Genomic DNA, 10,296 nt, shown 5'->3' with positions numbered 1-10,296 from the left:
GGGGGGGGGGGGGGGTTTTGGGGGGCTGGTTTTGGGGAGGGGAGGGGGCTGTGTCCCACACGCTTCCCTCCTGCTTGAAGCCGCCGCCCCCTTGTCTCGGCGGGGCGGGCGGTGGGGGGGTCGCTGGGGGAAGATGCCTCCTATTCATGGCCCCATCTCTCAGGGCAACGGCCGGGGGCGGGGGAGCCGCACACAAAGGGGGCAGAGGGGAGGGAGGGACTCTCGTGTGTCAGAGCCAGTGGGGGGGGCTTTGGGGGTCTGAGCCCTTCTCCCCCCGTCTGAGCCCTAATCTGGGGGGCTGAGCCCCTGGCCCTGCCCCCCAGGTGAGCTGGGGATCTTTGCCCCTCTGGGGGGCTGAGCCCCTCGCCCTGCCCCCCAAGTGAGCTAGAGCTGGTGGTCTCTGCCCCTCGGGGGGGGGTCTGAACCCATGGCCCTGCCCCCCAAGTGAGCTGGAGCTGGGGGTTTCTGCCCCTCTGGGGGGCTGAGCCCCTCACCCTGACCCCCAAGTGAGCTGGGAGCTGGGGGTCTCTGCCCCTCTGGGGGTGTCTGAGCCCCTGGCCCTGCCCCCGAAGTGAGCTGGGGGTCTCTGCTCCTCTGGGGAGCTGAGCCCTTCGCCCTGACCTCCAAGTGAGCTGGGAGCCGAGGGTCTCTTCCCCTCTGGGGGGGTCTGAGCCCCTGGCCCTGCCCCCCAAGTGAGGTAGAGTTGGGGGTCTCTGCCCCTCTGGGGTGGTCTGAGCCCCCGCCCCACCGCCCTGGGTGGCTGCTGGGCCAGGGGGCGGCGGGGGACACACACCGCGCCCCATAGGGAAGGGGGCGGACCCATTCCCATTCAGGCAGCTTCCCCCGAGCCTATTCAGCCGGCCGGAGGGTCCCCCGCCCCCTCCCCCTCCTACCTATTGTGGCCCAGCTGCCTGGCCCCTCGGGGGGGTTGCGGGGGGGGTCCGGCTGGAGCCTGCCCCAGCTCACACACCCAGGACAGAGCCGGCGCACAGAGCCCAGGACGGGGTTCGGGGAGGGATGGGGGGATCTGTCCGCCCCCCATGGGGAATGAGTGGAGGGAGATGGGGGGCAGTACCCCCTCTTAGCTGCTATGGAAGTGGCCGGTGGGAGAAAACCAGACACCCCATCTCGGGGGGGGTCTCGGCCAGAGCCCCCAGGGGAGAGGGAGCCGGTGGACAGGGGCTGAGGGATCCAGAGGGGGCAGGAATAGGCGACAGGATGGGTGCTGGGGGGGATTTGGGGCTGGAGGTCTGAGGCTGTCGGGGGAGGGGACTGGATTTGGGGCTGGGAGCGGTAATGGAGCTGCAGAGGTTTGTGGGGGGATTTGGGGGTGGGGGAGCAGGAATGGGGCTGTGAGGGGGCTGGGACACAGGAGAAGGGAGTGGTCAGGGTAGGGTATAGGGATGGGGGAGCAGGACGGGAGTAGTGAGCAGGGAAGTGGGGGTAGGAATAGGGGGCTGGATTGGGAGGGATTTGAGGGGGCAGGAAGGGAAGCAGGAATTAACCTCTTTTCTCCCTCCCCATGAGGCGGAATTTAGGAAGGCGACAGGTGGAGTTTGCCCACCCCAGCACACACTGACCCCAATGGGGGGAACTGGTGTCAAACCTCCGCCCCTCCAACCCCCCACGGCTGCCCTGGAACGGATGGCCAGCCGGACAGCCAGGGACTTTGCAAAACCTTCCGCTTTGTATTTGATGAGGAAACACCCCCAGCTCCTGGGGGTGGGAGTTGGGGGGCTGGGGGCAGGAGTGGGGGGCCGGGGGAGGTCTGTCTAGCTGTCTCTCCCCACCTGTTTCTAGGCGGGTGTTGCTGCAGGGGGGTGGGGTGGGGTGGAGAAGCTTGTGTTAGCTTGTGGGTTTGTTAGCTCCGGTATGTTCTGGGTTGTGTCAGCTGGGGGAAGGGCCTGCATGTTAACATGCGTGTCACACATGTGGCAGTCGGGCTGGCTGGGTTAACGTGTGGGAGCCTGCGTCACCATGTGTGTTTAGCAGACAGGCTGTTGGGCGTTCCATGTCTCTGGGTGGGGATGGCTGTACATTACACATGCCAGCACATGTGTCTGTGTGTTTGGGGTAGTGTGAGGGCTGGTGGGGGTCCCCATGTGTCTGGGTGTGTGTGTGCGGTGCATTAGCATGTAGGATGTCGGGTGTCCTCTGTGTTATTGGGAGGGCTGCAAGGTGTCCTGTGTGTCTCATGTGGTAGCATGTGTACATGCCTGTGTTATTGTGTAGGAGTCAGGTCTCTGACACACTGAGAGCTTTGCGGTGTCTGTGTCCATGTGTGTTGCATGAGGGTTGTGACGTGCACTGCACACTAGTGTGTAGGATTTACAGTGTTTGTGTGTTAGCGTGTTGCTTGAGGGTATCCTGTGTGTTACCATGTCTTGAGGTGTGTTAGTGTGTGTCAGGCATGTGGGATGGAGGGGTTCTGCATATTAGCATGTCAGCTGTAAGATGTCCTGAGTGCTAGCACATGACATGCTTTATCCAGGGGAATTCCCCATGGGACCTCTCAGCACTCAATGGGGGGAGAACTGACCCCCTGGGGACCCCCCCTGTCCTGGGACCGTCCCAAGGGACTATTCTGAGCTGGTTTGTCTCAGACACTCACACACCAGTCCATGTCCCGTGTCTGGGTGCCAGGGATTGGGGTCCACAAGGTGAGTTCCCTGCTTTCCTTAAGAGTGTGTGTGTGTGTGTGTGTGTGTGTGTGTGTGTGTGTGTGTGTGTTAGGAGGTAACGGGTGAGTTCCTGAGGTCACACATGTGAATTCCTGGGATTATCCATGTGTGCTCACAAGATATTTGGGTTCATATGTGGGACCCAGGTCAGAATGGTTATTGAGCTCAGGTGGGCATGTGTCAGCCGTGTGTGTGTGTGCGCGCGCGCGTGCGTGCACCTCCACACTTACTTTCATGTGTGTAAAGGATCATGTATGTGAGATCACATGTACTGACAGCACAGCTCACACTTGTGTGAAGCCACGTGCAGATCACATGTGAAGCAGATGCCATGTTTAATGGTGAGCTCATGTGTGTTTACAAGAACACATGAATTGATGTTTATTTCTGATCAGACAGTGTTGGATCACGTTTATCTGTGAGTTCATGCATGTCTGCATTCGAGTTCTTGTGAAGTCACATTGACACTTGTGCAATTCCATGTGCACTCATGTCAGACGCTGTGCTGCTTGTGAGCTCGGGTGTGTTGGAGGTCATGTGGCTTTGTATAGGAGCTCACAGTTGTGCCAGACAATGTATGTGAGTTTGTGTGTGTTAATTAGCCTTGTTCATAAGTCTGTGAGCTCAGCTGTGGTCAGTTTATATCACATGCGTATGTGAACTCACGTGAATGAGCTCACGTGTTTGAAGAGCTCCTACATGCAAGAGCATGTTTGAGTTCATGTGTGTTTGTGGTCATGTAGGCACATGCATGTTGGTGGTGAGCTCACGTGTTTACATCATGGTTCATGGTTATTTTTTATTTCATGACTTTGCCACACAAGGTCACTTTTTTGTTTGGTTGGTTTTGGTTCATGGATGGCATGAGGGCATATATGTGAGTTAACAAAGGTTTGCATCAGAATTCACACCTGTGAGTGCATGTTACCCATGATTCCATGTGTGTTTGGACCAGATCCCATGTGTCAGTTCCTATGTTTGAGTTTACACATATGACAGCTCACATGTATAGTTGTGAGTTAACACCTGTTTGCATAACAGCTCATGACTGTCATGTTCAAATGGACACATATTCATGCCAGGGATCACATGCGTGTGAGTGTGCGGATTTATGTGCATTTGTAGCCAATCATGTATATGATGTCTCATGACAAGAATCACATGCGTTGGTTCCCCTGTTTGCACATATAGAGTCACGTTTAGACAACTCTGTTGACAACAGAGTTCACTTTTGTATCAGACTCATTTATTGTGGGTTCGTGTATGTTTGCATCAGGCACTGTGTGTGTGTTCACATATATGCTTGTGTATGGTGTGTGATGCGTGTGTGTGATCGTGTGTGATGACGTGTATGATTATATAGTGTGTCTGAATTCACGTGTTTGCATCACAGCTCACCCATGTGCAAGTCTATGGGTTTCCAACCCAGTTCAGATGTGTAATGTGACACGTGTGAGCTGGCATGTTTGCATAATGGCTTATACATATGATATTATGTCTGAGTTCACATTGATCTGAACTCCAGATCACACCTGTTCCAGCCCAAATGCTTATCAGCATGTTGTCGTCCTGAGTTGGTCTCGCTGCTCATGGGAGGTGACGTGTGTGAATCGTTCCTTCACGGTGTCATTCACACCCCTCCCTGCGCTGTGGCTGCCCCCACATATCCCCCAGCCCCTGGCTCTGCCTGCGGCCTGCACTGAACGCCGGCTCCTGATTGTCCAAACGCAATTCTTGTGTCTGTGCCCAAGAATTGAGTGTGGACGTCGTGAGCCGGGGTTTCCTATCGACACCTGGCGGAGATGGGGAGGCATGACCCCCCACAGCCTGGGGGAATGGGGCCTTTCCCCTCTAGGGGGCGCTGGCTCTGATCTGGCCCCAGGGCAAGGAGTGGCTGGCTCGGGGGAGGGGGAATGGGGCAGGGGCCTGTCCCCTCTAGGGCACGTCAGCTCCCACCTGGCCCAGGGTGGGGACTGGCTGGCTTGGGGGGGCAGGGAATGGGGCAGGGGCCTGTCCCCTCTAGGGGGTGCTGGCTCTGATCTGGCCCCAGGGCAGGGAGTGGCTGGCTCGGGGGGGCAGGGAATGGGGCAGGGACCTGTCCCCTCTAGGGGGCGCTGGCTCTGATCTGGCCCCAGGGCAGGGACTGGCTGACTCACGGGGGCAGGGCGGGTGATTCTCCCCTTCCAACCTCTCTCATTCATCAACCCCAAACTTGTCAGCCTCTATGACCTCTGGCCTTTGACCCCCATCTCGTTATCTCCTTATCTCTATGGAGCACAGTGGCCAAGCTTGGTAGGTGGCAACCCATAACCTGGGGATTATCCCGCCCCACCTTCACCATTTGAAAACTGATTGGCCCAGGGGTAGGGGTGCAAATACAGGTGCAAATGATTGGTTGGCAGATGGCAGGGAATATAGACAGCGCCCTCTGATTGGCTGCTAGGGAAGGTCACAAACCCACTGGCTGAATGTACTTGCCAGCTCCCTCCCCCTCCCCTTTCTGGTTGGACAAGAGGTGGGGAGATATGGATTTGTCATGACCTGATTGGCCAGTGGTGTGATGGCGACACCCCTTGATTGGCTGACAGGTGGGGGCAGGCAGGTGGCTCAGGTTTTGGGGTACAGGGCCCCCCAAAGTGTTAAGGGGCCATTTCTTGGGCCTCTAGGGGGCAGGGCCTGAGAGCAGAGCCCAGGGCAGAGGGAGGCCAGGGGAGACCCCGGGTTGGGGTTACAGGGCAGTGAGGAGAGGGGGTGGGGCTCTGCCTGTGTCTGGTGTGAGCCCCTCCCAACGCCAATGCTAGCGCTAACTCCCCCACCCCCGCTCCAGCCCATAATCCTCCGGGCCCTTTCACGGGGCACAATGGGCGCGCGGGGGGGGGCTGCAGCCTGTGTGGTCCCAGCCCCATTCAAAGGCCTGGCAGAGACACCCGGAGCAGCCACCGCTCCCGCCCACCCCCACCCCCTTTCCTAGCCAGCCCCCCACAGCAAACACCGAGCCACTGTCCCCAGGGCGGTGAATGGGGGGGGTCAGGTCAGGAGACTGGGGGTGAGAGAGACATGTGGCGGGAAGGGGGCATTGGCAGGGGACCCTCCCACCTGCTTTCACCCCATCTGCACTCCTGAGCCCCCGACCCCCCCAGTCTCCTTCAATTCCAACCCGGCCCCCTGCTAGCCCAGCCCTGGGCTCCCCTGCCCCCCCCAGCACTGCCAGTGCCCCTCACTCTCAACCTGCAGCCCCCCCAGCTCCCAAGTTCTGGGGTCACCCTGATGGAGTTGTTGGGGGGGGGCTAATGGCAGGTAAATCACACGTGGGGGGGACAGTGAGGGGGGTCCTGCAGCTACAGGGAATAGACTCTGAGGTCTCTGTCTCAGGGGGCTGGGGGTCCCGTTCTAGGGGGTTAAGCTCTGCCTAGTGTGAGGGGTCAGGGGGGCAGGGTCTTTCTCTCTGGGGGAGGAGGGGAGGGACGGGGGGGTTGCTGGGATTCTCTGTCTTCGGGGGGTTCAGAAGGTCTTGGGGGGTCTCTTTGGGAGGGGCCGTGAGGCGCAGTAAAGGGCCTGGGGGGCTCGTCTTTCTGGGGGAGGGCCGTGGGCTCATTAAGGGGGTGGGGTCTCTGTCTCAGGTGGTCTTCCGGGGGTCTTTGGGGGTTCTCTCTGGGGAGGGCATGAGGGTCGCAGGTAAGGGGCGGGGGGTGGTTCTCTCTGGGGAGGGCCGGTGAGGGGTCGCAGTAGTGGGACCGGGGGTGAGCGTCTCTTCTGGGGGAGGGGGCGTGTGGGCTCAATTAAAGGGATGGCGTGAGGTCTCTGTCTCGGGGGTCTCTCCAGATGGTCTTGCGGTCTCTCTGGGGGGGAGGGGCCGTGAGGGGTCGCAGAGTAAGGGGGCCTGGGGGCGTCTCTCTGGGGGAGGGGCGTGAGGGTCGGCCGTTAAGGGGCCTGGGGGGTCCTCTGGGGGGGAAAAATGGGGGCCGTGGAGGGTCGCAGTAAGGGGCGGTGGGGTCTCTCTGGTGGGGGGGCCGTGGGGCTCATTAAGGGGGCTGGGGGTCTCTGTCTCGGGGGTTCCCAGAGGGTTTTGGGAGGCACTTGGGGGAGGGGCCGTGGGGGCTCATTAAGGGGGGCGGGAGTTCTGTCTCGGGGTGGTCACTTCCGATTGGTTCTTAGCCGGTCTCTCTGGGGGAGGGGCCTGGGGTTCGCAGTAAGGGGCCGGGGGGGGGGTCTCTCTGGGGAGGGGCCATGGGATCCATTAAGGGGGGCTGGGGTCTCTGTCTCGGGGGGTCTTCCAGAGGGTCTTGCGGTGGGTCTCTCTGGGGAGGGGCCGTGAGGGTCACAGTAGGGGGGCCTGGGGGGGGGTCCTCTCTGGAGGGCCGTGCAGGGTCGCAGTAAGGGGCTGGCTGGGGTCTCTCTGGGGAGGGGCCAGTGAGGTCGCAGCTAAGTGGCCGGGATGGGGTTCTCTCTGGGGGAGGGCCGTGGGGGCTCATTAGGGGCTTCAGGGGGGTCTTGTCTTGGGGGTCTCTCCAGGGGTCTTGCAGGGTCTCTCTTGGGGAGGGGCGTTAGGGTCGCAGTAAGTGGGGCGTTGCGGGGGGGTCTCTCTTGGGGGAGAGGCCTGAGGTCGCTCGTAAGGGGTGGGCTGGGGTTCTCTCGTGGGGAGGTGCCGTGCGGGTCGCAGAGTTAAGGGGCTGGGGGGGCTCTCTGGGGAGGGGCCTTGTTGAGGTGCGCGATAAGGGGGCCGGATTGGGGTCTCTCTGGGGCAGGGGCCGTGGGCTCATTAGGGGGGGATGGGGGTCTCTGTCTCGGGGCGGTCTCTCCAGAGGGTCTTGCAGGAGTCTCTCTGGGGGGGGCGTGAGGGTCGCAGTAAGGGTGCCTGCGGGGGTGTCTCTCTGGGGGAGGGGCCGTAGGGGCTCGATTAAGGGGACGTTGGGGGTCTCTGTCTCGGGGGGTCTCTCCAGAGGGTCTGCGGGGTCTCTCTGGGGAGGGCCATGAGGGTCGCAGTAAGGGCCTGGGGGGGGGTCTCTCTGTGAGGGGCGCGTGAGCGTCGCGAGTAAGGGGGCCTGGGCAGGTCTCTCTGGGGAGGAGCGTGAGGTCGCAGAAGGGCCGGGATTGGGTCTCTCTGGGGGGGGGGCCGTGAGGGGCTATAAGGGGGGCTGGACGGGGTCTCTGTCTCGGGGGTCTCTTCCAGAGGGTCTTGCGGAGTCTCTTGGGGGAGGGCCGTGGTATGGACGCAGTAAGGGGGCCTTGGCGGGGTCTCTCTGGGGGAGGGCCGTGAGTAGGTCGCAGTAAGGGGGCCCCGGATGGGGTCTCTTGGCGGGAGGTGCCGTGGGGCTCGATTAAGGGGGGTTGGGGGGTCTCTGTCTCGGGGGTCCTCTCCAGGGTCTTGCAGGCGTCCAGTGGTCTCTCTGGGGATGGGGCCGTGAGGTCGCAGTAAGGGGACCTGGGGGCTCCTGGGGAGGGGCGTGGGGCTCTATTAAGGGGGGTTGGGGGGTTCCTGTCTCGGGGGTCTCTCCAGCAGGGTCTTGCGGGTCTCTCTGGGGGAGGAGGCCATTGAGGGTCACAGTAAGGGGGTCTGCGGGGGGGGTTCTCTCTGGGAGGGCCGTGAGGTCGAGTAAGGGGGCTGGCTGGGGTCTCCTCTGGGGAGGGGCGGAGGGTCGCCAGTAAGGGGGCCTGGGGGGTCTCTCTGGGGGAGGGGCCGTGAGGGTCGCAGTAAGGGGGCCGGAATGTTGGGTCTCTCTGGGGGAGGGGCCGTGGTGGTGCTCATTTAGGGGGTGGGGGTCTCCTGTCTCGGGTCTCTCCAGAGGTTCTTGCGGGGTCTTCTGGGGGAGGGGCCGTCGAGGGTCGCTAGTAAAGGGGGCCTGCGGGGTCTTCTCTGGGGGACGGGGCCGTGGGGGGGGTCTCCGTCTCTGGGGGGGAATTCCCCGTGGATCCCCGCCGCCCGCTTGCTTCGGGAAGGGGGCGTGTCGTCGGGCGGGTGACATTCACCGGCGGGTGGGCGGGGCGGTGCTTGACGTCACGGGGAGGCAGGGGAGGAAGTTGACGTCTCTGCTTGGAGGTGGAGGGCCCCGCCCCCCCTGAAAGGTGAAGGATGGAAAAAAACGATCTGTTTGTGTGTCGGACCGGAGAGTCGGTGAGGGGGGCTGGAGCTGGGGGTATCCTGGGGGGCTGGGAGAATGGGGGACCCTTGCAGCTGGCGGGTATCCTGGGGGCTGGCGGAATGGGGGAGGCCTGGAAGCTGGGGGGGGCCCTGTGCGGAGAGCTGCAGCTGGTGGATCTGGGGGGCTGGGAGTGGGAGGGGACCTGCAGCTGGGGGGATCCTGGGGGTGCTGGGACTGGGGACCCTGCAGGCTGGGGGTCGCTGGAGCTTGGGAGCCTGGGGGGCTGGGAATGGGGATGGCCCTGCAGCTGGTGGTTCTCTGGGGGGGTGGGAGTGTGGGGGGAAACCCTGCAGCTGGTGGTCCTGGGGGCCTGGGAAATGGGGGGACCCTGCAGCTGGTTGGATCCTGGGGGGCTGGATGTGGCGGGACCCATGCACTGGTGGATTCCTGGGGGGCTGGGAGTGGGGGCCCTGCAACTGGGTGGATCCTGGGGGCCGTGGAATGGGGGGGACCCTGCAGCTGGGGGTATCCTGGGGGCTGGGGTGGGGGGGGCCTGCAGCTGGGGGTTTCATGGGGGGCTGGCATGGGGGCTGCAAGCTGGTGGATCCTGGGCTGGGAATGGAGGGACTCTGCAGCTGGTGGATCCTGGGGGGTCTGGGAATGGGGGGCCCTGCAGTGGGGTATCCTGGGGGGCTGGGAATGGGGGACCTGCAGCTGGGGGTTATCCTGGGGGCTGGGAGTGGGGGGGACCCTGCAGCTGGAGTATCCTGGGGGCTGGGAAGGGGGGACCCTGCAAGCTGGGGTATCCTGGGCGCTCTGGGAGTGAGGGGATCTGCAGCTGGTATGAATCCTGGGGACTGGGAGTGGGGGGGGCGACCCTGCAGCTGGTATATCCTGGGAGCTGGGAATGGGGGGACCCTGCAGCTGGGGGTATCCTGGGGGGCTGGAGATGGGGGGGACCCTGAGCTGGTAGATCCTGGGGAGCTGGGGATGGGGGGACCCTGCAGCTGGGGTATCTGGAGGCTGGGAAATGGTGGACCCTTGCAGCTGGGGGTTCTGGGGGGGGCTGTGAAGGGGTGCGACCCTGCAGCTGGGGGGGATCCTGGGGCTGGGATGGGGGACCCTGGCAGTGGTGGTATCCTGGGGAGGTTGGGAGTTGGGGGGACCTGCAAGCTGGGGTATCCGGGGGGCTGGGAGTGGGGGGGGACCCTGCGTTGGTAGAGTCCTGGGGTGCTGGAAATGGGGGGGACCTTGCAGGTCTGGGGGGTCCTGGGGGGCTTTGGAAGGGGCCTGGAGCTGGGGGGGCCTGGGGGGTGGGAATTGGGGAGCCTGTACCTGGGGAGCTGGAATTGGAAGGGACCCTGCAGCTGGGGATCCTTGAGGGGCTGGGAATGGATGGAACCTTGACACCTGGGGGTCCTGAGGGCTGGAATGGGAGGGACCCTGCAGCTGGGGATTCTGGGGGGTGGGAAATGGGGCGGGACCCTGGGCAGCTGGTCGATCCTGGGGCTGGGAATGGGGGGGACCCATGCAGA

At 62.6% G+C, this 10,296-nt stretch overlaps 1 long non-coding RNA gene across 1 annotated transcript in view; it reads right to left on the bottom strand.

Annotated features, from left to right (window-relative positions):
- The window catches only part of LOC116829522 (uncharacterized), a 91,580-nt gene that overhangs the window by 12,815 nt on the left and 68,469 nt on the right, over nt 1-10,296 (bottom strand). The gene's annotated exons all lie outside the window — the stretch shown is intronic.

This window comes from Chelonoidis abingdonii, chromosome 12 (genome assembly GCF_003597395.2).
Source record: "Chelonoidis abingdonii isolate Lonesome George chromosome 12, CheloAbing_2.0, whole genome shotgun sequence".
NCBI classification, from domain to species: Eukaryota; Metazoa; Chordata; order Testudines; family Testudinidae; genus Chelonoidis; species Chelonoidis abingdonii.
This window is presented reverse-complemented; position numbering and strand designations above follow the sequence as displayed.